At 44.2% G+C, this 17870-nt stretch overlaps 33 non-coding genes across 33 annotated transcripts; all 33 read right to left on the minus strand.

The window, feature by feature from the left end:
• Positions 1-58: 58 nt before the first annotated feature.
• On the minus strand, positions 59-177 carry LOC144984956 (5S ribosomal RNA). The gene has a single exon (XR_013648784.1). It is a non-coding gene; the product is annotated as a 5S ribosomal RNA (ribosomal RNA).
• A 407-nt stretch (positions 178-584) lies between these two features.
• Positions 585-703, minus strand: LOC144984957 (5S ribosomal RNA). Its single transcript, XR_013648785.1, has one exon. It is a non-coding gene; the product is annotated as a 5S ribosomal RNA (ribosomal RNA).
• Positions 704-1123: 420 nt separating this feature from the next.
• Positions 1124-1242, minus strand: LOC144984958 (5S ribosomal RNA). The gene has a single exon (XR_013648786.1). It is a non-coding gene; the product is annotated as a 5S ribosomal RNA (ribosomal RNA).
• Positions 1243-1649: 407 nt separating this feature from the next.
• LOC144984959 (5S ribosomal RNA) lies at positions 1650-1768 on the minus strand. Its single transcript, XR_013648787.1, has one exon. It is a non-coding gene; the product is annotated as a 5S ribosomal RNA (ribosomal RNA).
• Positions 1769-2191: 423 nt separating this feature from the next.
• On the minus strand, positions 2192-2310 carry LOC144986084 (5S ribosomal RNA). The gene has a single exon (XR_013649914.1). It is a non-coding gene; the product is annotated as a 5S ribosomal RNA (ribosomal RNA).
• Positions 2311-2735: 425 nt separating this feature from the next.
• On the minus strand, positions 2736-2854 carry LOC144984960 (5S ribosomal RNA). Its single transcript, XR_013648788.1, has one exon. It is a non-coding gene; the product is annotated as a 5S ribosomal RNA (ribosomal RNA).
• A 410-nt stretch (positions 2855-3264) lies between these two features.
• LOC144984961 (5S ribosomal RNA) lies at positions 3265-3383 on the minus strand. The gene has a single exon (XR_013648789.1). It is a non-coding gene; the product is annotated as a 5S ribosomal RNA (ribosomal RNA).
• A 417-nt stretch (positions 3384-3800) lies between these two features.
• On the minus strand, positions 3801-3919 carry LOC144984962 (5S ribosomal RNA). The gene has a single exon (XR_013648790.1). It is a non-coding gene; the product is annotated as a 5S ribosomal RNA (ribosomal RNA).
• A 423-nt stretch (positions 3920-4342) lies between these two features.
• Positions 4343-4461, minus strand: LOC144986085 (5S ribosomal RNA). The gene has a single exon (XR_013649915.1). It is a non-coding gene; the product is annotated as a 5S ribosomal RNA (ribosomal RNA).
• A 425-nt stretch (positions 4462-4886) lies between these two features.
• LOC144986086 (5S ribosomal RNA) lies at positions 4887-5005 on the minus strand. Its single transcript, XR_013649916.1, has one exon. It is a non-coding gene; the product is annotated as a 5S ribosomal RNA (ribosomal RNA).
• Positions 5006-5432: 427 nt separating this feature from the next.
• On the minus strand, positions 5433-5551 carry LOC144984963 (5S ribosomal RNA). The gene has a single exon (XR_013648791.1). It is a non-coding gene; the product is annotated as a 5S ribosomal RNA (ribosomal RNA).
• A 427-nt stretch (positions 5552-5978) lies between these two features.
• LOC144984965 (5S ribosomal RNA) lies at positions 5979-6097 on the minus strand. Its single transcript, XR_013648793.1, has one exon. It is a non-coding gene; the product is annotated as a 5S ribosomal RNA (ribosomal RNA).
• Positions 6098-6521: 424 nt separating this feature from the next.
• On the minus strand, positions 6522-6640 carry LOC144984966 (5S ribosomal RNA). Its single transcript, XR_013648794.1, has one exon. It is a non-coding gene; the product is annotated as a 5S ribosomal RNA (ribosomal RNA).
• A 407-nt stretch (positions 6641-7047) lies between these two features.
• Positions 7048-7166, minus strand: LOC144984967 (5S ribosomal RNA). Its single transcript, XR_013648795.1, has one exon. It is a non-coding gene; the product is annotated as a 5S ribosomal RNA (ribosomal RNA).
• A 407-nt stretch (positions 7167-7573) lies between these two features.
• On the minus strand, positions 7574-7692 carry LOC144984968 (5S ribosomal RNA). Its single transcript, XR_013648796.1, has one exon. It is a non-coding gene; the product is annotated as a 5S ribosomal RNA (ribosomal RNA).
• A 427-nt stretch (positions 7693-8119) lies between these two features.
• On the minus strand, positions 8120-8238 carry LOC144984969 (5S ribosomal RNA). The gene has a single exon (XR_013648797.1). It is a non-coding gene; the product is annotated as a 5S ribosomal RNA (ribosomal RNA).
• A 407-nt stretch (positions 8239-8645) lies between these two features.
• On the minus strand, positions 8646-8764 carry LOC144984970 (5S ribosomal RNA). The gene has a single exon (XR_013648798.1). It is a non-coding gene; the product is annotated as a 5S ribosomal RNA (ribosomal RNA).
• Positions 8765-9187: 423 nt separating this feature from the next.
• LOC144986088 (5S ribosomal RNA) lies at positions 9188-9306 on the minus strand. The gene has a single exon (XR_013649918.1). It is a non-coding gene; the product is annotated as a 5S ribosomal RNA (ribosomal RNA).
• Positions 9307-9731: 425 nt separating this feature from the next.
• Positions 9732-9850, minus strand: LOC144984971 (5S ribosomal RNA). The gene has a single exon (XR_013648799.1). It is a non-coding gene; the product is annotated as a 5S ribosomal RNA (ribosomal RNA).
• A 427-nt stretch (positions 9851-10277) lies between these two features.
• Positions 10278-10396, minus strand: LOC144984972 (5S ribosomal RNA). Its single transcript, XR_013648800.1, has one exon. It is a non-coding gene; the product is annotated as a 5S ribosomal RNA (ribosomal RNA).
• A 430-nt stretch (positions 10397-10826) lies between these two features.
• LOC144986089 (5S ribosomal RNA) lies at positions 10827-10945 on the minus strand. Its single transcript, XR_013649919.1, has one exon. It is a non-coding gene; the product is annotated as a 5S ribosomal RNA (ribosomal RNA).
• Positions 10946-11372: 427 nt separating this feature from the next.
• LOC144986090 (5S ribosomal RNA) lies at positions 11373-11491 on the minus strand. The gene has a single exon (XR_013649920.1). It is a non-coding gene; the product is annotated as a 5S ribosomal RNA (ribosomal RNA).
• Positions 11492-11918: 427 nt separating this feature from the next.
• LOC144984973 (5S ribosomal RNA) lies at positions 11919-12037 on the minus strand. The gene has a single exon (XR_013648801.1). It is a non-coding gene; the product is annotated as a 5S ribosomal RNA (ribosomal RNA).
• A 427-nt stretch (positions 12038-12464) lies between these two features.
• Positions 12465-12583, minus strand: LOC144984974 (5S ribosomal RNA). Its single transcript, XR_013648802.1, has one exon. It is a non-coding gene; the product is annotated as a 5S ribosomal RNA (ribosomal RNA).
• Positions 12584-13010: 427 nt separating this feature from the next.
• On the minus strand, positions 13011-13129 carry LOC144986091 (5S ribosomal RNA). The gene has a single exon (XR_013649921.1). It is a non-coding gene; the product is annotated as a 5S ribosomal RNA (ribosomal RNA).
• Positions 13130-13556: 427 nt separating this feature from the next.
• Positions 13557-13675, minus strand: LOC144984976 (5S ribosomal RNA). The gene has a single exon (XR_013648804.1). It is a non-coding gene; the product is annotated as a 5S ribosomal RNA (ribosomal RNA).
• Positions 13676-14105: 430 nt separating this feature from the next.
• Positions 14106-14224, minus strand: LOC144986092 (5S ribosomal RNA). The gene has a single exon (XR_013649922.1). It is a non-coding gene; the product is annotated as a 5S ribosomal RNA (ribosomal RNA).
• A 427-nt stretch (positions 14225-14651) lies between these two features.
• LOC144986093 (5S ribosomal RNA) lies at positions 14652-14770 on the minus strand. Its single transcript, XR_013649923.1, has one exon. It is a non-coding gene; the product is annotated as a 5S ribosomal RNA (ribosomal RNA).
• A 427-nt stretch (positions 14771-15197) lies between these two features.
• LOC144984977 (5S ribosomal RNA) lies at positions 15198-15316 on the minus strand. The gene has a single exon (XR_013648805.1). It is a non-coding gene; the product is annotated as a 5S ribosomal RNA (ribosomal RNA).
• A 427-nt stretch (positions 15317-15743) lies between these two features.
• On the minus strand, positions 15744-15862 carry LOC144984978 (5S ribosomal RNA). Its single transcript, XR_013648806.1, has one exon. It is a non-coding gene; the product is annotated as a 5S ribosomal RNA (ribosomal RNA).
• A 419-nt stretch (positions 15863-16281) lies between these two features.
• Positions 16282-16400, minus strand: LOC144986094 (5S ribosomal RNA). Its single transcript, XR_013649924.1, has one exon. It is a non-coding gene; the product is annotated as a 5S ribosomal RNA (ribosomal RNA).
• A 427-nt stretch (positions 16401-16827) lies between these two features.
• LOC144984979 (5S ribosomal RNA) lies at positions 16828-16946 on the minus strand. Its single transcript, XR_013648807.1, has one exon. It is a non-coding gene; the product is annotated as a 5S ribosomal RNA (ribosomal RNA).
• A 429-nt stretch (positions 16947-17375) lies between these two features.
• LOC144986095 (5S ribosomal RNA) lies at positions 17376-17494 on the minus strand. The gene has a single exon (XR_013649925.1). It is a non-coding gene; the product is annotated as a 5S ribosomal RNA (ribosomal RNA).
• Between the last annotated feature and the right edge of the window lie 376 nt (positions 17495-17870).

Genomic DNA, 17870 nt, shown 5'->3' on the forward strand with positions numbered 1-17870 from the left:
GAACTTTGAAGCAGATTTTGGAAGAACACCCTCTGCTGGTTGGGAGGAAAAGATGGAAAACTTACAGCACCTGGTATTCCCAAGCGGTCTCCCATCCAGGTACTAACCAGGCCCAACCCTGTTTGGCTTCCGAGATCGGACGAGATCGGGCGGGTCCAGAGTGGTGTGGCCGTAAGCACTTGCCAGTGTCCAGCAAAGCCTCTTGGCCACTCAATCTCAAGGTTTTCCTGCTTAAAGCTACAGGCTTGCCATTGTGTCCTCCTGATTAACACACCTGCTGACTAGACACACCCACCTGCTGCAAAAACCATGCCATTTCACCTCTCCTCTGCAAAATCAGCCTTGGTTTAAACACACACAAAGTCTGAACAGAAACACTGCTAACATCTGCTCATTGTAACAGGTGGGTGTAATTAGGCTAAAGGTTATGCATTGACACCTTGATTCTGATTGCTCTGAAGCTACCTGATTACTTTACATGAGGCAAAAGTTGTTTATTAAAAAAAAAAAAAAAAAAACCTTAGGTGAACTTTGAAGCAGATTTTGGAAGAACACCCTCTGCTGGTTGGGAGGAAAAGATGGAAAACTTACAGCACCTGGTATTCCCAAGCGGTCTCCCATCCAGGTACTAACCAGGCCCAACCCTGTTTGGCTTCCGAGATCGGACGAGATCGGGCGGGTCCAGAGTGGTGTGGCCGTAAGCACTTGCCAGTGTCCAGCAAAGCCTCTTGGCCACTCAATCTCAAGGTTTTCCTGCTTAAAGCTACAGGCTTGCCATTGTGTCCTCCTGATTAACACACCTGCTGACTAGACACACCCACCTGCTGCAAAAACCATGCCATTTCACCTCTCCTCTGCAAAATCAGCCTTGGTTTAAACACACACAAAGTCTGAACAGAAACACTGCTAACATCTGCTCATTGTAACAGGTGGGTGTAATTAGGCTAAAGGTTATGCATTGACACCTTGATTCTGATTGCTCTGAAGCTACCTGATTACTTTACATGAGGCAAAAGTTGTTTATTAAAAAAAAAAAAAAAAAAGAAAAAGAAAAAAACCTTAGGTGAACTTTGAAGCAGATTTTGGAAGAACACCCTCTGCTGGTTGGGAGGAAAAGATGGAAAACTTACAGCACCTGGTATTCCCAAGCGGTCTCCCATCCAGGTACTAACCAGGCCCAACCCTGTTTGGCTTCCGAGATCGGACGAGATCGGGCGGGTCCAGAGTGGTGTGGCCGTAAGCACTTGCCAGTGTCCAGCAAAGCCTCTTGGCCACTCAATCTCAAGGTTTTCCTGCTTAAAGCTACAGGCTTGCCATTGTGTCCTCCTGATTAACACACCTGCTGACTAGACACACCCACCTGCTGCAAAAACCATGCCATTTCACCTCTCCTCTGCAAAATCAGCCTTGGTTTAAACACACACAAAGTCTGAACAGAAACACTGCTAACATCTGCTCATTGTAACAGGTGGGTGTAATTAGGCTAAAGGTTATGCATTGACACCTTGATTCTGATTGCTCTGAAGCTACCTGATTACTTTACATGAGGCAAAAGTTGTTTATTAAAAAAAAAAAAAAAAAAACCTTAGGTGAACTTTGAAGCAGATTTTGGAAGAACACCCTCTGCTGGTTGGGAGGAAAAGATGGAAAACTTACAGCACCTGGTATTCCCAAGCGGTCTCCCATCCAGGTACTAACCAGGCCCAACCCTGTTTGGCTTCCGAGATCGGACGAGATCGGGCGGGTCCAGAGTGGTGTGGCCGTAAGCACTTGCCAGTGTCCAGCAAAGCCTCTTGGCCAGCGAATTTCAAAGTTTTCCAGCTTAAAGCTCCAGGCATTTCATCGTGTCCTTCTGATTAACACACCTGCTGATTGGACACACCCACCTGCTGCAAAAACCATGCCATTTCAGCTCACCTCTGCAAAAACAGCCTTGGTTACACTCACAAAGTCTGAACAGAAACACTGCTAACATCTGCTCATTATAACAGGTGGGTGTAATTAGGCTAAAAGTTATGCATTGACACCTTGATTCTGATTGCTCTGAAGCTACCTGATTACTTTACATGAGGCAAAAGTTGTTTATTAAAAAAAAAAAAAAGAAAAAAAAAGAAAAAGAAAAAAACCTTAGGTGAACTTTGAAGCAGATTTTGGAAGAACACCCTCTGCTGGTTGGGAGGAAAAGATGGAAAACTTACAGCACCTGGTATTCCCAAGCGGTCTCCCATCCAGGTACTAACCAGGCCCAACCCTGATTGGCTTCCGAGATCGGACGAGATCGGGCGGGTCCAGAGTGGTGTGGCCGTAAGCACTTGCCAGTGTCCAGCAAAGCCTCTTGGCCAGTGAATCTCAAAGTTTTCCTGCTTAAACTTCCAAGCATGCCATCGTGTCCTTCTGATTAACACACCTGCTGATTAGACACACCCACCTGCTGCAAAAACCATGCCATTTCACCTCTCCTCTGCAAAATCAGCCTTGGTTTAAACACACACAAAGTCTGAACAGAAACACTGCTAACATCTGCTCATTATAACAGGTGGGTGTAATTAGGCTAAAGGTTATGCATTGACACCTTGATTCTGATTGCTCTGAAGCTACCTGATTACTTTACATGAGGCAAAAGTTGTTTATTAAAAAAAAAAAAAAGAAAAAAAAGAAAAAGAAAAAAACCTTAGGTGAACTTTGAAGCAGATTTTGGAAGAACACCCTCTGCTGGTTGGGAGGAAAAGATGGAAAACTTACAGCACCTGGTATTCCCAAGCGGTCTCCCATCCAGGTACTAACCAGGCCCAACCCTGTTTGGCTTCCGAGATCGGACGAGATCGGGCGGGTCCAGAGTGGTGTGGCCGTAAGCACTTGCCAGTGTCCAGCAAAGCCTCTTGGCCAGTGAATCTCAAAGTTTTCCTGCTTAAACTTCCAAGCATGCCATCGTGTCCTTCTGATTAACACACCTGCTGATTAGACACACCCACCTGCTGCAAAAACCATGCCATTTCACCTCTCCTCTGCAAAATCAGCCTTGGTTTAAACACACACAAAGTCTGAACAGAAACACTGCTAACATCTGCTCATTATAACAGGTGGGTGTAATTAGGCTAAAGGTTATGCATTGACACCTTGATTCTGATTGCTCTGAAGCTACCTGATTACTTTACATGAGGCAAAAGTTGTTTATTAAAAAAAAAAAAAAAAAAAAAACCTTAGGTGAACTTTGAAGCAGATTTTGGAAGAACACCCTCTGCTGGTTGGGAGGAAAAGATGGAAAACTTACAGCACCTGGTATTCCCAAGCGGTCTCCCATCCAGGTACTAACCAGGCCCAACCCTGTTTGGCTTCCGAGATCGGACGAGATCGGGCGGGTCCAGAGTGGTGTGGCCGTAAGCACTTGCCAGTGTCCAGCAAAGCCTCTTGGCCAGTGAATCTCAAAGTTTTCCTGCTTAAACTTCCAAGCATGCCATCGTGTCCTTCTGATTAACACACCTGCTGATTAGACACACCCACCTGCTGCAAAAACCATGCCATTTCACCTCTCCTCTGCAAAATCAGCCTTGGTTTAAACACACACAAAGTCTGAACAGAAACACTGCTAACATCTGCTCATTATAACAGGTGGGTGTAATTAGGCTAAAGGTTATGCATTGACACCTTGATTCTGATTGCTCTGAAGCTACCTGATTACTTTACATGAGGCAAAAGTTGTTTATTAAAAAAAAAAAAAAAAAAAAAAAAAAAAACCTTAGGTGAACTTTGAAGCAGATTTTGGAAGAACACCCTCTGCTGGTTGGGAGGAAAAGATGGAAAACTTACAGCACCTGGTATTCCCAAGCGGTCTCCCATCCAGGTACTAACCAGGCCCAACCCTGTTTGGCTTCCGAGATCGGACGAGATCGGGCGGGTCCAGAGTGGTGTGGCCGTAAGCACTTGCCAGTGTCCAGCAAAGCCTCTTGGCCAGCGAATTTCAAAGTTTTCCAGCTTAAAGCTCCAGGCATTTCATCGTGTCCTTCTGATTAACACACCTGCTGATTGGACACACCCACCTGCTGCAAAAACCATGCCATTTCAGCTCACCTCTGCAAAAACAGCCTTGGTTACACTCACAAAGTCTGAACAGAAACACTGCTAACATCTGCTCATTATAACAGGTGGGTGTAATTAGGCTAAAAGTTATGCATTGACACCTTGATTCTGATTGCTCTGAAGCTACCTGATTACTTTACATGAGGCAAAAGTTGTTTATTAAAAAAAAAAAAAAGAAAAAAAAAGAAAAAGAAAAAAACCTTAGGTGAACTTTGAAGCAGATTTTGGAAGAACACCCTCTGCTGGTTGGGAGGAAAAGATGGAAAACTTACAGCACCTGGTATTCCCAAGCGGTCTCCCATCCAGGTACTAACCAGGCCCAACCCTGATTGGCTTCCGAGATCGGACGAGATCGGGCGGGTCCAGAGTGGTGTGGCCGTAAGCACTTGCCAGTGTCCAGCAAAGCCTCTTGGCCAGTGAATCTCAAAGTTTTCCTGCTTAAACTTCCAAGCATGCCATCGTGTCCTTCTGATTAACACACCTGCTGATTAGACACACCCACCTGCTGCAAAAACCATGCCATTTCACCTCTCCTCTGCAAAATCAGCCTTGGTTTAAACACACACAAAGTCTGAACAGAAACACTGCTAACATCTGCTCATTATAACAGGTGGGTGTAATTAGGCTAAAGGTTATGCATTGACACCTTGATTCTGATTGCTCTGAAGCTACCTGATTACTTTACATGAGGCAAAAGTTGTTTATTAAAAAAAAAAAAAAAAAAAAAAAGAAAAAGAAAAAAACCTTAGGTGAACTTTGAAGCAGATTTTGGAAGAACACCCTCTGCTGGTTGGGAGGAAAAGATGGAAAACTTACAGCACCTGGTATTCCCAAGCGGTCTCCCATCCAGGTACTAACCAGGCCCAACCCTGATTGGCTTCCGAGATCGGACGAGATCGGGCGGGTCCAGAGTGGTGTGGCCGTAAGCACTTGCCAGTGTCCAGCAAAGCCTCTTGGCCAGTGAATCTCAAAGTTTTCCTGCTTAAACTTCCAAGCATGCCATCGTGTCCTTCTGATTAACACACCTGCTGATTAGACACACCCACCTGCTGCAAAAACCATGCCATTTCAGCTCACCTCTGCAAAATCAGCCTTGGTTTAAACACACACAAAGTCTGAACAGAAACACTGCTAACATCTGCTCATTATAACAGGTGGGTGTAATTAGGCTAAAGGTTATGCATTGACACCTTGATTCTGATTGCTCTGAAGCTACCTGATTACTTTACATGAGGCAAAAGTTGTTTATTAAAAAAAAAAAAAAAAAAAAAAAAAGAAAAAGAAAAAAACCTTAGGTGAACTTTGAAGCAGATTTTGGAAGAACACCCTCTGCTGGTTGGGAGGAAAAGATGGAAAACTTACAGCACCTGGTATTCCCAAGCGGTCTCCCATCCAGGTACTAACCAGGCCCAACCCTGTTTGGCTTCCGAGATCGGACGAGATCGGGCGGGTCCAGAGTGGTGTGGCCGTAAGCACTTGCCAGTGTCCAGCAAAGCCTCTTGGCCAGTGAATCTCAAAGTTTTCCTGCTTAAACTTCCAAGCATGCCATCGTGTCCTTCTGATTAACACACCTGCTGATTAGACACACCCACCTGCTGCAAAAACCATGCCATTTCAGCTCACCTCTGCAAAATCAGCCTTGGTTTAAACACACACAAAGTCTGAACAGAAACACTGCTAACATCTGCTCATTATAACAGGTGGGTGTAATTAGGCTAAAGGTTATGCATTGACACCTTGATTCTGATTGCTCTGAAGCTACCTGATTACTTTACATGAGGCAAAAGTTGTTTATTAAAAAAAAAAAAAAAAAAAAAAAAAGAAAAAGAAAAAAACCTTAGGTGAACTTTGAAGCAGATTTTGGAAGAACACCCTCTGCTGGTTGGGAGGAAAAGATGGAAAACTTACAGCACCTGGTATTCCCAAGCGGTCTCCCATCCAGGTACTAACCAGGCCCAACCCTGTTTGGCTTCCGAGATCGGACGAGATCGGGCGGGTCCAGAGTGGTGTGGCCGTAAGCACTTGCCAGTGTCCAGCAAAGCCTCTTGGCCAGTGAATCTCAAAGTTTTCCTGCTTAAACTTCCAAGCATGCCATCGTGTCCTTCTGATTAACACACCTGCTGATTAGACACACCCACCTGCTGCAAAAACCATGCCATTTCACCTCTCCTCTGCAAAATCAGCCTTGGTTTAAACACACACAAAGTCTGAACAGAAACACTGCTAACATCTGCTCATTATAACAGGTGGGTGTAATTAGGCTAAAGGTTATGCATTGACACCTTGATTCTGATTGCTCTGAAGCTACCTGATTACTTTACATGAGGCAAAAGTTGTTTATTAAAAAAAAAAAAAAAAAAAAAAGAAAAAGAAAAAAACCTTAGGTGAACTTTGAAGCAGATTTTGGAAGAACACCCTCTGCTGGTTGGGAGGAAAAGATGGAAAACTTACAGCACCTGGTATTCCCAAGCGGTCTCCCATCCAGGTACTAACCAGGCCCAACCCTGTTTGGCTTCCGAGATCGGACGAGATCGGGCGGGTCCAGAGTGGTGTGGCCGTAAGCACTTGCCAGTGTCCAGCAAAGCCTCTTGGCCACTCAATCTCAAGGTTTTCCTGCTTAAAGCTACAGGCTTGCCATTGTGTCCTCCTGATTAACACACCTGCTGACTAGACACACCCACCTGCTGCAAAAACCATGCCATTTCACCTCTCCTCTGCAAAATCAGCCTTGGTTTAAACACACACAAAGTCTGAACAGAAACACTGCTAACATCTGCTCATTGTAACAGGTGGGTGTAATTAGGCTAAAGGTTATGCATTGACACCTTGATTCTGATTGCTCTGAAGCTACCTGATTACTTTACATGAGGCAAAAGTTGTTTATTAAAAAAAAAAAAAAAAAAACCTTAGGTGAACTTTGAAGCAGATTTTGGAAGAACACCCTCTGCTGGTTGGGAGGAAAAGATGGAAAACTTACAGCACCTGGTATTCCCAAGCGGTCTCCCATCCAGGTACTAACCAGGCCCAACCCTGTTTGGCTTCCGAGATCGGACGAGATCGGGCGGGTCCAGAGTGGTGTGGCCGTAAGCACTTGCCAGTGTCCAGCAAAGCCTCTTGGCCACTCAATCTCAAGGTTTTCCTGCTTAAAGCTACAGGCTTGCCATTGTGTCCTCCTGATTAACACACCTGCTGACTAGACACACCCACCTGCTGCAAAAACCATGCCATTTCACCTCTCCTCTGCAAAATCAGCCTTGGTTTAAACACACACAAAGTCTGAACAGAAACACTGCTAACATCTGCTCATTGTAACAGGTGGGTGTAATTAGGCTAAAGGTTATGCATTGACACCTTGATTCTGATTGCTCTGAAGCTACCTGATTACTTTACATGAGGCAAAAGTTGTTTATTAAAAAAAAAAAAAAAAAAACCTTAGGTGAACTTTGAAGCAGATTTTGGAAGAACACCCTCTGCTGGTTGGGAGGAAAAGATGGAAAACTTACAGCACCTGGTATTCCCAAGCGGTCTCCCATCCAGGTACTAACCAGGCCCAACCCTGTTTGGCTTCCGAGATCGGACGAGATCGGGCGGGTCCAGAGTGGTGTGGCCGTAAGCACTTGCCAGTGTCCAGCAAAGCCTCTTGGCCACTCAATCTCAAGGTTTTCCTGCTTAAAGCTACAGGCTTGCCATTGTGTCCTCCTGATTAACACACCTGCTGACTAGACACACCCACCTGCTGCAAAAACCATGCCATTTCACCTCTCCTCTGCAAAATCAGCCTTGGTTTAAACACACACAAAGTCTGAACAGAAACACTGCTAACATCTGCTCATTGTAACAGGTGGGTGTAATTAGGCTAAAGGTTATGCATTGACACCTTGATTCTGATTGCTCTGAAGCTACCTGATTACTTTACATGAGGCAAAAGTTGTTTATTAAAAAAAAAAAAAAAAAAAAAAAAAGAAAAAGAAAAAAACCTTAGGTGAACTTTGAAGCAGATTTTGGAAGAACACCCTCTGCTGGTTGGGAGGAAAAGATGGAAAACTTACAGCACCTGGTATTCCCAAGCGGTCTCCCATCCAGGTACTAACCAGGCCCAACCCTGTTTGGCTTCCGAGATCGGACGAGATCGGGCGGGTCCAGAGTGGTGTGGCCGTAAGCACTTGCCAGTGTCCAGCAAAGCCTCTTGGCCACTCAATCTCAAGGTTTTCCTGCTTAAAGCTACAGGCTTGCCATTGTGTCCTCCTGATTAACACACCTGCTGACTAGACACACCCACCTGCTGCAAAAACCATGCCATTTCACCTCTCCTCTGCAAAATCAGCCTTGGTTTAAACACACACAAAGTCTGAACAGAAACACTGCTAACATCTGCTCATTGTAACAGGTGGGTGTAATTAGGCTAAAGGTTATGCATTGACACCTTGATTCTGATTGCTCTGAAGCTACCTGATTACTTTACATGAGGCAAAAGTTGTTTATTAAAAAAAAAAAAAAAAAAACCTTAGGTGAACTTTGAAGCAGATTTTGGAAGAACACCCTCTGCTGGTTGGGAGGAAAAGATGGAAAACTTACAGCACCTGGTATTCCCAAGCGGTCTCCCATCCAGGTACTAACCAGGCCCAACCCTGTTTGGCTTCCGAGATCGGACGAGATCGGGCGGGTCCAGAGTGGTGTGGCCGTAAGCACTTGCCAGTGTCCAGCAAAGCCTCTTGGCCAGCGAATTTCAAAGTTTTCCAGCTTAAAGCTCCAGGCATTTCATCGTGTCCTTCTGATTAACACACCTGCTGATTGGACACACCCACCTGCTGCAAAAACCATGCCATTTCAGCTCACCTCTGCAAAAACAGCCTTGGTTACACTCACAAAGTCTGAACAGAAACACTGCTAACATCTGCTCATTATAACAGGTGGGTGTAATTAGGCTAAAAGTTATGCATTGACACCTTGATTCTGATTGCTCTGAAGCTACCTGATTACTTTACATGAGGCAAAAGTTGTTTATTAAAAAAAAAAAAAAGAAAAAAAAAGAAAAAGAAAAAAACCTTAGGTGAACTTTGAAGCAGATTTTGGAAGAACACCCTCTGCTGGTTGGGAGGAAAAGATGGAAAACTTACAGCACCTGGTATTCCCAAGCGGTCTCCCATCCAGGTACTAACCAGGCCCAACCCTGATTGGCTTCCGAGATCGGACGAGATCGGGCGGGTCCAGAGTGGTGTGGCCGTAAGCACTTGCCAGTGTCCAGCAAAGCCTCTTGGCCAGTGAATCTCAAAGTTTTCCTGCTTAAACTTCCAAGCATGCCATCGTGTCCTTCTGATTAACACACCTGCTGATTAGACACACCCACCTGCTGCAAAAACCATGCCATTTCACCTCTCCTCTGCAAAATCAGCCTTGGTTTAAACACACACAAAGTCTGAACAGAAACACTGCTAACATCTGCTCATTATAACAGGTGGGTGTAATTAGGCTAAAGGTTATGCATTGACACCTTGATTCTGATTGCTCTGAAGCTACCTGATTACTTTACATGAGGCAAAAGTTGTTTATTAAAAAAAAAAAAAAGAAAAAAAAGAAAAAGAAAAAAACCTTAGGTGAACTTTGAAGCAGATTTTGGAAGAACACCCTCTGCTGGTTGGGAGGAAAAGATGGAAAACTTACAGCACCTGGTATTCCCAAGCGGTCTCCCATCCAGGTACTAACCAGGCCCAACCCTGTTTGGCTTCCGAGATCGGACGAGATCGGGCGGGTCCAGAGTGGTGTGGCCGTAAGCACTTGCCAGTGTCCAGCAAAGCCTCTTGGCCAGTGAATCTCAAAGTTTTCCTGCTTAAACTTCCAAGCATGCCATCGTGTCCTTCTGATTAACACACCTGCTGATTAGACACACCCACCTGCTGCAAAAACCATGCCATTTCACCTCTCCTCTGCAAAATCAGCCTTGGTTTAAACACACACAAAGTCTGAACAGAAACACTGCTAACATCTGCTCATTATAACAGGTGGGTGTAATTAGGCTAAAGGTTATGCATTGACACCTTGATTCTGATTGCTCTGAAGCTACCTGATTACTTTACATGAGGCAAAAGTTGTTTATTAAAAAAAAAAAAAAAAAAAAAAAAAGAAAAAGAAAAAAACCTTAGGTGAACTTTGAAGCAGATTTTGGAAGAACACCCTCTGCTGGTTGGGAGGAAAAGATGGAAAACTTACAGCACCTGGTATTCCCAAGCGGTCTCCCATCCAGGTACTAACCAGGCCCAACCCTGTTTGGCTTCCGAGATCGGACGAGATCGGGCGGGTCCAGAGTGGTGTGGCCGTAAGCACTTGCCAGTGTCCAGCAAAGCCTCTTGGCCAGTGAATCTCAAAGTTTTCCTGCTTAAACTTCCAAGCATGCCATCGTGTCCTTCTGATTAACACACCTGCTGATTGGACACACCCACCTGCTGCAAAAACCATGCCATTTCAGCTCACCTCTGCAAAAACAGCCTTGGTTTAAACACACACAAAGTCTGAACAGAAGCACTGCTAACATCTGCTCATTATAACAGGTGGAGTAATTAGGCTAAAGGTTATGCATTTACACCTTGGCACTGTATGCTCTGAAGCTACCTGATTACTTTACATGAGGCAAAAGTTGTTTATTAAAAAAAAAAAAAAAAAAAAAAAAAAAAGAAAAAAGAAAAAAACCTAAAGTGAACTTTGAAGAAGATATTGGAAGAACACCCTCTGCTGGTTGGGAGGAAAAGATGGAAAACTTACAGCACCTGGTATTCCCAAGCGGTCTCCCATCCAGGTACTAACCAGGCCCAACCCTGATTGGCTTCCGAGATCGGACGAGATCGGGCGGGTCCAGAGTGGTGTGGCCGTAAGCACTTGCCAGTGTCCAGCAAAGCCTCTTGGCCAGTGAATCTCAAAGTTTTCCTGCTTAAACTTCCAAGCATGCCATCGTGTCCTTCTGATTAACACACCTGCTGATTAGACACACCCACCTGCTGCAAAAACCATGCCATTTCAGCTCACCTCTGCAAAATCAGCCTTGGTTTAAACACACACAAAGTCTGAACAGAAACACTGCTAACATCTGCTCATTATAACAGGTGGGTGTAATTAGGCTAAAGGTTATGCATTGACACCTTGATTCTGATTGCTCTGAAGCTACCTGATTACTTTACATGAGGCAAAAGTTGTTTATTAAAAAAAAAAAAAAAAAAAAAAAAAGAAAAAGAAAAAAACCTTAGGTGAACTTTGAAGCAGATTTTGGAAGAACACCCTCTGCTGGTTGGGAGGAAAAGATGGAAAACTTACAGCACCTGGTATTCCCAAGCGGTCTCCCATCCAGGTACTAACCAGGCCCAACCCTGATTGGCTTCCGAGATCGGACGAGATCGGGCGGGTCCAGAGTGGTGTGGCCGTAAGCACTTGCCAGTGTCCAGCAAAGCCTCTTGGCCAGTGAATCTCAAAGTTTTCCTGCTTAAACTTCCAAGCATGCCATCGTGTCCTTCTGATTAACACACCTGCTGATTAGACACACCCACCTGCTGCAAAAACCATGCCATTTCAGCTCACCTCTGCAAAATCAGCCTTGGTTTAAACACACACAAAGTCTGAACAGAAACACTGCTAACATCTGCTCATTATAACAGGTGGGTGTAATTAGGCTAAAGGTTATGCATTGACACCTTGATTCTGATTGCTCTGAAGCTACCTGATTACTTTACATGAGGCAAAAGTTGTTTATTAAAAAAAAAAAAAAAAAAAAAAAAAGAAAAAGAAAAAAACCTTAGGTGAACTTTGAAGCAGATTTTGGAAGAACACCCTCTGCTGGTTGGGAGGAAAAGATGGAAAACTTACAGCACCTGGTATTCCCAAGCGGTCTCCCATCCAGGTACTAACCAGGCCCAACCCTGTTTGGCTTCCGAGATCGGACGAGATCGGGCGGGTCCAGAGTGGTGTGGCCGTAAGCACTTGCCAGTGTCCAGCAAAGCCTCTTGGCCAGTGAATCTCAAAGTTTTCCTGCTTAAACTTCCAAGCATGCCATCGTGTCCTTCTGATTAACACACCTGCTGATTAGACACACCCACCTGCTGCAAAAACCATGCCATTTCACCTCTCCTCTGCAAAATCAGCCTTGGTTTAAACACACACAAAGTCTGAACAGAAACACTGCTAACATCTGCTCATTATAACAGGTGGGTGTAATTAGGCTAAAGGTTATGCATTGACACCTTGATTCTGATTGCTCTGAAGCTACCTGATTACTTTACATGAGGCAAAAGTTGTTTATTAAAAAAAAAAAAAAAAAAAAAAAAAGAAAAAGAAAAAAACCTTAGGTGAACTTTGAAGCAGATTTTGGAAGAACACCCTCTGCTGGTTGGGAGGAAAAGATGGAAAACTTACAGCACCTGGTATTCCCAAGCGGTCTCCCATCCAGGTACTAACCAGGCCCAACCCTGTTTGGCTTCCGAGATCGGACGAGATCGGGCGGGTCCAGAGTGGTGTGGCCGTAAGCACTTGCCAGTGTCCAGCAAAGCCTCTTGGCCAGTGAATCTCAAAGTTTTCCTGCTTAAACTTCCAAGCATGCCATCGTGTCCTTCTGATTAACACACCTGCTGATTGGACACACCCACCTGCTGCAAAAACCATGCCATTTCAGCTCACCTCTGCAAAAACAGCCTTGGTTACACTCACAAAGTCTGAACAGAAGCACTGCTAACATCTGCTCATTATAACAGGTGGAGTAATTAGGCTAAAGGTTATGCATTTACACCTTGGCACTGTATGCTCTGAAGCTACCTGATTACTTTACATGAGGCAAAAGTTGTTTATTAAAAAAAAAAAAAAAAAAAAAAAAAAAAGAAAAAAGAAAAAAACCTAAAGTGAACTTTGAAGAAGATATTGGAAGAACACCCTCTGCTGGTTGGGAGGAAAAGATGGAAAACTTACAGCACCTGGTATTCCCAAGCGGTCTCCCATCCAGGTACTAACCAGGCCCAACCCTGATTGGCTTCCGAGATCGGACGAGATCGGGCGGGTCCAGAGTGGTGTGGCCGTAAGCACTTGCCAGTGTCCAGCAAAGCCTCTTGGCCAGTGAATCTCAAAGTTTTCCTGCTTAAACTTCCAAGCATGCCATCGTGTCCTTCTGATTAACACACCTGCTGATTAGACACACCCACCTGCTGCAAAAACCATGCCATTTCAGCTCACCTCTGCAAAATCAGCCTTGGTTTAAACACACACAAAGTCTGAACAGAAACACTGCTAACATCTGCTCATTATAACAGGTGGGTGTAATTAGGCTAAAGGTTATGCATTGACACCTTGATTCTGATTGCTCTGAAGCTACCTGATTACTTTACATGAGGCAAAAGTTGTTTATTAAAAAAAAAAAAAAAAAAAAAAAAAGAAAAAGAAAAAAACCTTAGGTGAACTTTGAAGCAGATTTTGGAAGAACACCCTCTGCTGGTTGGGAGGAAAAGATGGAAAACTTACAGCACCTGGTATTCCCAAGCGGTCTCCCATCCAGGTACTAACCAGGCCCAACCCTGTTTGGCTTCCGAGATCGGACGAGATCGGGCGGGTCCAGAGTGGTGTGGCCGTAAGCACTTGCCAGTGTCCAGCAAAGCCTCTTGGCCAGTGAATCTCAAAGTTTTCCTGCTTAAACTTCCAAGCATGCCATCGTGTCCTTCTGATTAACACACCTGCTGATTAGACACACCCACCTGCTGCAAAAACCATGCCATTTCACCTCTCCTCTGCAAAATCAGCCTTGGTTTAAACACACACAAAGTCTGAACAGAAGCACTGCTAACATCTGCTCATTATAACAGGTGGAGTAATTAGGCTAAAGGTTATGCATTTACACCTTGGCACTGTATGCTCTGAAGCTACCTGATTACTTTACATGAGGCAAAAGTTGTTTATTAAAAAAAAAAAAAAAAAAAAAAAAAAAAGAAAAAAGAAAAAAACCTAAAGTGAACTTTGAAGAAGATATTGGAAGAACACCCTCTGCTGGTTGGGAGGAAAAGATGGAAAACTTACAGCACCTGGTATTCCCAAGCGGTCTCCCATCCAGGTACTAACCAGGCCCAACCCTGATTGGCTTCCGAGATCGGACGAGATCGGGCGGGTCCAGAGTGGTGTGGCCGTAAGCACTTGCCAGTGTCCAGCAAAGCCTCTTGGCCAGTGAATCTCAAAGTTTTCCTGCTTAAACTTCCAAGCATGCCATCGTGTCCTTCTGATTAACACACCTGCTGATTAGACACACCCACCTGCTGCAAAAACCATGCCATTTCAGCTCACCTCTGCAAAATCAGCCTTGGTTTAAACACACACAAAGTCTGAACAGAAACACTGCTAACATCTGCTCATTATAACAGGTGGGTGTAATTAGGCTAAAGGTTATGCATTGACACCTTGATTCTGATTGCTCTGAAGCTACCTGATTACTTTACATGAGGCAAAAGTTGTTTATTAAAAAAAAAAAAAAAAAAAAAAAAAGAAAAAGAAAAAAACCTTAGGTGAACTTTGAAGCAGATTTTGGAAGAACACCCTCTGCTGGTTGGGAGGAAAAGATGGAAAACTTACAGCACCTGGTATTCCCAAGCGGTCTCCCATCCAGGTACTAACCAGGCCCAACCCTGATTGGCTTCCGAGATCGGACGAGATCGGGCGGGTCCAGAGTGGTGTGGCCGTAAGCACTTGCCAGTGTCCAGCAAAGCCTCTTGGCCAGTGAATCTCAAAGTTTTCCTGCTTAAACTTCCAAGCATGCCATCGTGTCCTTCTGATTAACACACCTGCTGATTAGACACACCCACCTGCTGCAAAAACCATGCCATTTCAGCTCACCTCTGCAAAATCAGCCTTGGTTTAAACACACACAAAGTCTGAACAGAAACACTGCTAACATCTGCTCATTATAACAGGTGGGTGTAATTAGGCTAAAGGTTATGCATTGACACCTTGATTCTGATTGCTCTGAAGCTACCTGATTACTTTACATGAGGCAAAAGTTGTTTATTAAAAAAAAAAAAAAAAAAAAAAAAAGAAAAAGAAAAAAACCTTAGGTGAACTTTGAAGCAGATTTTGGAAGAACACCCTCTGCTGGTTGGGAGGAAAAGATGGAAAACTTACAGCACCTGGTATTCCCAAGCGGTCTCCCATCCAGGTACTAACCAGGCCCAACCCTGTTTGGCTTCCGAGATCGGACGAGATCGGGCGGGTCCAGAGTGGTGTGGCCGTAAGCACTTGCCAGTGTCCAGCAAAGCCTCTTGGCCAGTGAATCTCAAAGTTTTCCTGCTTAAACTTCCAAGCATGCCATCGTGTCCTTCTGATTAACACACCTGCTGATTAGACACACCCACCTGCTGCAAAAACCATGCCATTTCACCTCTCCTCTGCAAAATCAGCCTTGGTTTAAACACACACAAAGTCTGAACAGAAACACTGCTAACATCTGCTCATTATAACAGGTGGGTGTAATTAGGCTAAAGGTTATGCATTGACACCTTGATTCTGATTGCTCTGAAGCTACCTGATTACTTTACATGAGGCAAAAGTTGTTTATTAAAAAAAAAAAAAAAAAAAAAAAAAGAAAAAGAAAAAAACCTTAGGTGAACTTTGAAGCAGATTTTGGAAGAACACCCTCTGCTGGTTGGGAGGAAAAGATGGAAAACTTACAGCACCTGGTATTCCCAAGCGGTCTCCCATCCAGGTACTAACCAGGCCCAACCCTGTTTGGCTTCCGAGATCGGACGAGATCGGGCGGGTCCAGAGTGGTGTGGCCGTAAGCACTTGCCAGTGTCCAGCAAAGCCTCTTGGCCAGTGAATCTCAAAGTTTTCCTGCTTAAACTTCCAAGCATGCCATCGTGTCCTTCTGATTAACACACCTGCTGATTGGACACACCCACCTGCTGCAAAAACCATGCCATTTCAGCTCACCTCTGCAAAAACAGCCTTGGTTACACTCACAAAGTCTGAACAGAAGCACTGCTAACATCTGCTCATTATAACAGGTGGAGTAATTAGGCTAAAGGTTATGCATTTACACCTTGGCACTGTATGCTCTGAAGCTACCTGATTACTTTACATGAGGCAAAAGTTGTTTATTAAAAAAAAAAAAAAAAAAAAGAAAAAAGAAAAAAACCTAAAGTGAACTTTGAAGAAGATATTGGAAGAACACCCTCTGCTGGTTGGGAGGAAAAGATGGAAAACTTACAGCACCTGGTATTCCCAAGCGGTCTCCCATCCAGGTACTAACCAGGCCCAACCCTGATTGGCTTCCGAGATCGGACGAGATCGGGCGGGTCCAGAGTGGTGTGGCCGTAAGCACTTGCCAGTGTCCAGCAAAGCCTCTTGGCCAGTGAATCTCAAAGTTTTCCTGCTTAAACTTCCAAGCATGCCATCGTGTCCTTCTGATTAACACACCTGCTGATTAGACACACCCACCTGCTGCAAAAACCATGCCATTTCAGCTCACCTCTGCAAAATCAGCCTTGGTTTAAACACACACAAAGTCTGAACAGAAACACTGCTAACATCTGCTCATTATAACAGGTGGGTGTAATTAGGCTAAAGGTTATGCATTGACACCTTGATTCTGATTGCTCTGAAGCTACCTGATTACTTTACATGAGGCAAAAGTTGTTTATTAAAAAAAAAAAAAAAAAAAAAAAAAGAAAAAGAAAAAAACCTTAGGTGAACTTTGAAGCAGATTTTGGAAGAACACCCTCTGCTGGTTGGGAGGAAAAGATGGAAAACTTACAGCACCTGGTATTCCCAAGCGGTCTCCCATCCAGGTACTAACCAGGCCCAACCCTGTTTGGCTTCCGAGATCGGACGAGATCGGGCGGGTCCAGAGTGGTGTGGCCGTAAGCACTTGCCAGTGTCCAGCAAAGCCTCTTGGCCAGTGAATCTCAAAGTTTTCCTGCTTAAACTTCCAAGCATGCCATCGTGTCCTTCTGATTAACACACCTGCTGATTAGACACACCCACCTGCTGCAAAAACCATGCCATTTCACCTCTCCTCTGCAAAATCAGCCTTGGTTTAAACACACACAAAGTCTGAACAGAAACACTGCTAACATCTGCTCATTATAACAGGTGGAGTAATTAGGCTAAAGGTTATGCATTTACACCTTGGCACTGTATGCTCTGAAGCTACCTGATTACTTTACATGAGGCAAAAGTTGTTTATTAAAAAAAAAAAAAAAAAAAAAAAAAAAAGAAAAAGAAAAAAACCTAAAGTGAACTTTGAAGCAGATATTGGAAGAACACCCTCTGCTGGTTGGGAGGAAAAGATGGAAAACTTACAGCACCTGGTATTCCCAAGCGGTCTCCCATCCAGGTACTAACCAGGCCCAACCCTGATTGGCTTCCGAGATCGGACGAGATCGGGCGGGTCCAGAGTGGTGTGGCCGTAAGCACTTGCCAGTGTCCAGCAAAGCCTCTTGGCCAGTGAATCTCAAAGTTTTCCTGCTTAAACTTCCAAGCATGCCATCGTGTCCTTCTGATTAACACACCTGCTGATTAGACACACCCACCTGCTGCAAAAACCATGCCATTTCACCTCTCCTCTGCAAAATCAGCCTTGGTTTAAACACACACAAAGTCTGAACAGAAACACTGCTAACATCTGCTCATTATAACAGGTGGGTGTAATTAGGCTAAAGGTTATGCATTGACACCTTGATTCTGATTGCTCTGAAGCTACCTGATTACTTTACATGAGGCAAAAGTTGTTTATTAAAAAAAAAAAAAAAAAAAAAAAAAGAAAAAGAAAAAAACCTTAGGTGAACTTT

Source organism: Oryzias latipes, chromosome 16, assembly GCF_053564925.1.
Source record: "Oryzias latipes strain Hd-rR chromosome 16, Olatipes_Hd-rR_3.1".
NCBI lineage: Eukaryota > Metazoa > Chordata > Actinopteri > Beloniformes > Adrianichthyidae > Oryzias > Oryzias latipes.